The sequence below is a fragment of the Crocodylus porosus genome, unplaced genomic scaffold (genome assembly GCF_001723895.1).
Source record: "Crocodylus porosus isolate Cpor-Errol unplaced genomic scaffold, CroPor_comp1, whole genome shotgun sequence".
In the NCBI taxonomy this organism is placed as follows: Eukaryota; Metazoa; Chordata; order Crocodylia; family Crocodylidae; genus Crocodylus; species Crocodylus porosus.
In genome coordinates this window covers 175629810-175634836 of record NW_017728886.1, presented here as the reverse complement: position 1 = coordinate 175634836, position 5027 = coordinate 175629810, and the positions used below count along the sequence as shown (strand labels likewise).

The following is a 5027-nucleotide window of genomic DNA, read 5'->3' as shown; positions in this document are numbered from 1 at the left end:
TGGAGAAGAAAGGTGAAAGCCTGCGACTGCAATCTAAACTGTAATTTGTTTAGAGTTGTTCTCTCACCAGAACCCTTACTTCTCTAAACAAGCACAGATTTAACGTGACTGTAAAGAAAGCCCTATGATAATGCAGTCATGTGTGACACTGTTATGCACCTGCAGCTACTGAAAGGGGAGTTTTCTTTTTGCACAGAAAATAATACCACTTCCAACTGGTATTATAAAATAGAATGGCAAAACATAAATATTTTAGTCATAGTCGTTCCGCTATCAAGGGGCTAACCTGCTGAGTCTACTGCATTCATGGGATCACGGTTCAAGATCTAGTGACAGTAGTAACAGAGGGGTGTTACTTTATTGAATGATTGAAATGAAGTGAGAAAAATAAGGGATAACTTTTCACTGTTGACCCTTCTGGGGCATGACTTACTGATTTGGTATTGTCTGGACACTATTTTAAGTGATGCTTCTGGGGACAGAGAAGATCAGGGTTAACACTGGGGGACTGCCTTGGTACTGAGAAGCTAAAGCCATTTGAAGAAAGCTGTATAGGTAAGAGAAGAGAAAATGAAGTACAAATGGTATGACTCAAAAGAAAAATTTGTTTTCAGCTGGGTGGGAGGACAATTCCATTGTCCAACAGAGGAATATAAGACTGCAGAAAACTACAGTTTCTCAGCCTAGAAGAATTTACAGAGAAAGGAGATTATGAAGTGTGTTTTGGGATGTGAAGGACAAGAAAATGAGGTGAAGTTGAGTAGGTCGATGGTGGGGGGGGAAGAAGGTTCATGGGCTAAACTGACAGAGCAATATGCAAGCGGAGGCCTGTGGCAAAAAAAAAAAAAAGAAAAAAGAAGTTAAGTTTTATTTTTAAAATGGAAGAGATAGAGGAAGGAACCAAGGAATTGCATCTCGGATTAGAGAAGGCAAGCAAAATGAAGACTTACAGTTGATTGTCTGGAAGGGTGGAGAAGAAAAAATATGGTTCACTATGGACAAGGCGAGAAGCAAACAACTTGAGAGTAGTTGTATGTTTGTTGATATTACCATATCTACAGCTGGTGTAACTTGACCTAGTTGCTTGAAACTATGCAACTCTGTTGATTTGTAACAGATAACGATCTGAATCTGTGTCCAAATTCTTTCAGTTTAGGATTACCTCTGTGAGACAATTTACAATATTCACTCCTCTGTCACTAGAAGATGTTTTTAGTGAAATAAAAAGTCTGTCATTCCCCAGTTTAAAAGTGCTCTCTAAAACTCCTTGCCTGGCAGACTGGCTTAAACACAGTTCAATACCCAAATAGCAGATGAAAGAAACATGGACTTTACAGTATCTTCTCAATAGCAAGATTTTTTTTAGACTGTAGTTTTTCATACTATGATGTTTTATAGATCAACCAGCGAAATGTCTGCATAAGAACACAAACACGATTCAGCAGAGGTTCAGTAGTCACTTGGTATGGATTTTTCTGATTCTCATGGCTCATTCCTTAAAGAAAACACTTCAGCCTTTTTAGATGCATCACTGGCAAAAGGAAATATTAAAGACCCCGATCACAGAATATAACCCTTGGATTACAGATGGTTTGTTTTAACTAATATTTGGCATTTTTGTCAGACCACGGAGCTCTTCACAAAGTAAATGTAAGGCTGAGTTCTTCTGGGAGGCAACTATAGTGCTTTAAAGCATAAAAAAGCTTAATTTTAATTTTTAAAAATGGCCTGTTGGTTTTTTTTGTTTGTTTGTTCATTTTTCAAAAACCCAACTTCATTTTGTGTATCCACAATCTGAAGACCTAAATTAGCATCTGAAACCTAGAGTGGACAAAACTCATAACAACTGCATGTCTGAATACCTGATATGAAGGTTCAGTTAGGTTAAATGTTAAACTTACATCGGTTTCATCTGCACTGAAGTTGTTTCTGGTGATATGTGCCTTGAATTGTGCCAAAGAAGGAACTTTATTCAGAATATGTACATTAAAGCAGAAAATCAACAATAATTAAGAATCAGTGACTTCTTTTACTTTAGACCCCATCCTGCAACAACAGATAAAACAAAGAATACCTGGATTAGAAGGTAGAGCTACATTTCATATGTAGTCTCCCTCCATGCTAGAAGAGTCTGTTGTTGCATGTGAAATACAAAACCCTAAATTCATGTCTTGGTGAGGAAAAAAAAGCCATTTAGCTCCATTGAAGCTGGAAAGTTACTTACAGACTTCCATGCAGTAGTGGATCCTAAAGTAAGAGTTCTTTCTCAAACGCATATGCGCTTGCACACACACATTTTCTTTTACATTTGAAGGAAAGTATGAAAACTGCCATGTGGAGCGCCATGGTCCCAGATAGGATATGTATAGGAAGAGATGGATATAGGCCAGGTACAGACATTACGCATAAACCAGTATAAGTGATTGAAAACTGGTCTAAACCTGTAGCAGGATAGAAGCTTAGTGCACACAGACTGGTCTAAAAATGGCAGAACCCAGTCTGAGGCCTGGACTGATGTGCATTCAAACTTAATTGATTTAAATTAGACTGGTGCAGATCTGTACCAGATTTATTGACTTGTTTTAGGTTGCTGTCTGCTGGCATCCCAGGTTCCTTTGTGCTGCTCCTCCCTACCCCCCATTAACCTCCCCTTGCAGGGAAAAATGCTAGCACTTGCCAAGCACTTAGCTGCTCCAGCCAAGCAACCAGCAGGTCCCTCCCCATGGCTCAGAGCTGAGCCAGCAAGCACAGTCTCAGCCCTGCCTCCTGCTTCCAGTCAGATATCAGCCTCAGGAGTTGGGCAGAGGTGAGGTGTTGGGACAACAGGGGGAAAGGAGGCATCTGTGTCTCCGCATGAGCCCTGGGTACCCATGGGCTGTGCTCTCCCAACCTGTCACAAAGCACCCCATAATGTACACACTAACCTGAAACTGAACCCAAGAGAAGCCCAGTACTCAGGCACAGACCCACAGGACCCCAACCCTGGCACCTGCACACCCAGCCAGGGACTCCCATAGCCCTGGAAAATTATGGAACAAATAGTATCATACACAAAATATCTGTAAAATATTCTCTACCGTTAATTTAACTGTGTTAGTGCCTACATTTTTGTCTATAGCACATGCTGTCCATTAATAAAGTGAAAATGAGTGGAAAATAAAGATAACTGATTTATAATGAATTAATTTTGACACTCACATTCATTTTTATGTTGTGTGACATGTTCATATGTTAGAAAGTAAGAAGTGATAAGTTTTCATTTGAGTATTTGTGCATAAACTGCATTTAAATTTTATTGGTGAAATGCTTTAAAATATGGTCAGTTACTACTGGGAGGAAGGATGGTTTCTGGTGGCTACAGTGTGACCCTGACTCATACTAGGTGGTGGGAACAGTGGGGCTCCACCAAGTGAAGTGCTGAGCCCATCAGAAGCAGGAGATTGAGGAGTCCACCCTTTCCCCACTGCCTGGCATGAGCCTCCCAGGCTGCCAGGTGCAACCTGCTGCTGGTGCTGGAGCTCCAAGGGCCCAATCCTCCTTTTACAGAGCAGTCAAGACACTCTTGATAGGCTGCTAGGAATGGGTGAGCACACTTCCAACCCCCTGCCATCACTGTGGACTCTCCCCTGTGCCCAGCCCTAGGTTATCAGGAGAGCCCCGGAACAGGTCATTATGACAAATCTGGCAGTCTGACTGGTGGCAGCAGGGGACCTGCCATGGTGACCTACTCTGGAGCTTGTCTAGAAGCCTAGGGCTTGGCATAGGGGAGAGTCTGCAGTGATGGCAGGGGGTTGCGGGCATGCTCAGTTGTGTCTGTCAGCCAGTCAGGGGTGACCCATGTACTCAGCTGTGCTCAGCAGTTTCTAGCAGTCCAGAGGACCCATAGGGCCTGCTGAAGGGGGTGCAGGAGTGCTCCCAACCTGCTGGCTTTAGCTAGTGCAGGCAGTCTGTGTGCCCCCCACCCCACAACCAGGGTGAGAAACGTGTTCTGTTAGCTCCCGATCTAACCCATACCACTACAAAAACCCACATAGACTTGATTGATGTTGCCTTGGGCTTTTTTGAATGCCTGTACCTACTTAGCCATATACAGTTCTGTATGTATAATCATACATAAGAATGAGACATTTTATCAATTACATTTTAATGAATGATTTCTGTTCTGCAAGAAAGCTGAGATTATTACACCCTAGACATCGATTCCTTCTTTTTAGGAATTATCACACTGAAATATTAAGCATCCTGAAAGGACTAAAAAAAAATCTAGAGAATTAGTTCTGCTAAAATAACATCTATTATGAGTAAAGGGAGTTAGCAATCCATTTGGGAAAAAAGAGTGTGTTGGCACTTAACTGAATAAAAATAATTGGAATATTAAGACATTGTGATAACATTATTTGAGAATGGGTAAATAGCAATGATTCCTTCCAAAGGGCACAAGTTTTCTGCCTTTCATCAGGTTGTGCTGCTTAGCATATGGGCTGTGTTTTGGATGGTATTTCGGGCATGTTTTTTCGTTCTGTAGCATGTAGTTAGGGAACATGACACTTCATATGGCAATTTTCATACTTTTCTTCATGTGTAAAAGAAAAGACATCAGAAAATATTGTCCCAGATAAAGGTTACAGCAATTCCAAGTCCTAAATGGCTGCTCAGAGCAAGACATTTCAAAGTGCTTAGTGGAGAAACTTTAACACGTTGTAAATGTTTTACTGACCTTTCTTACAAAACTCCCTTTCATATTTTTATCTCTGTTAAATAACAGCAGTTGCTTCTTTGAAATAAACTGACAGTTTATCAATATCATGTTTTTTAACTAATGTGGTGTAACAGAGATGTTAAGGCACCTAAAGGGGGCGCACACAATCTCTACACTAATTCTCCAGAGAACCATTGCTTACATGAAACTGAAGGATGATGTGGGGAGGTTACAGCTTCATCTGTTGTTTTGTTTTTTCTGTATTTTTTTTTTTTTTATCAGCCTACATCTCAATTCAAGACTTACAGCAAACTTGAGCTATGGCTTA

At 40.9% G+C, this 5027-nt stretch overlaps 1 protein-coding gene across 2 annotated transcripts in view; it reads left to right on the top strand.

Annotated features, from left to right (window-relative positions):
* The first annotated feature begins 1801 nt into the window (after positions 1–1801).
* The window catches only part of CDH7 (cadherin 7), a 110460-nt gene continuing 107234 nt past the window's right edge, over positions 1802–5027 (top strand). For both annotated transcript variants that reach the window (XM_019545386.1, XM_019545377.1), the window contains exon 1: positions 1802–1883. The gene's annotated coding sequence lies outside the window, so the exon portion shown is untranslated. The remainder of the gene's footprint in view (positions 1884–5027) is intronic.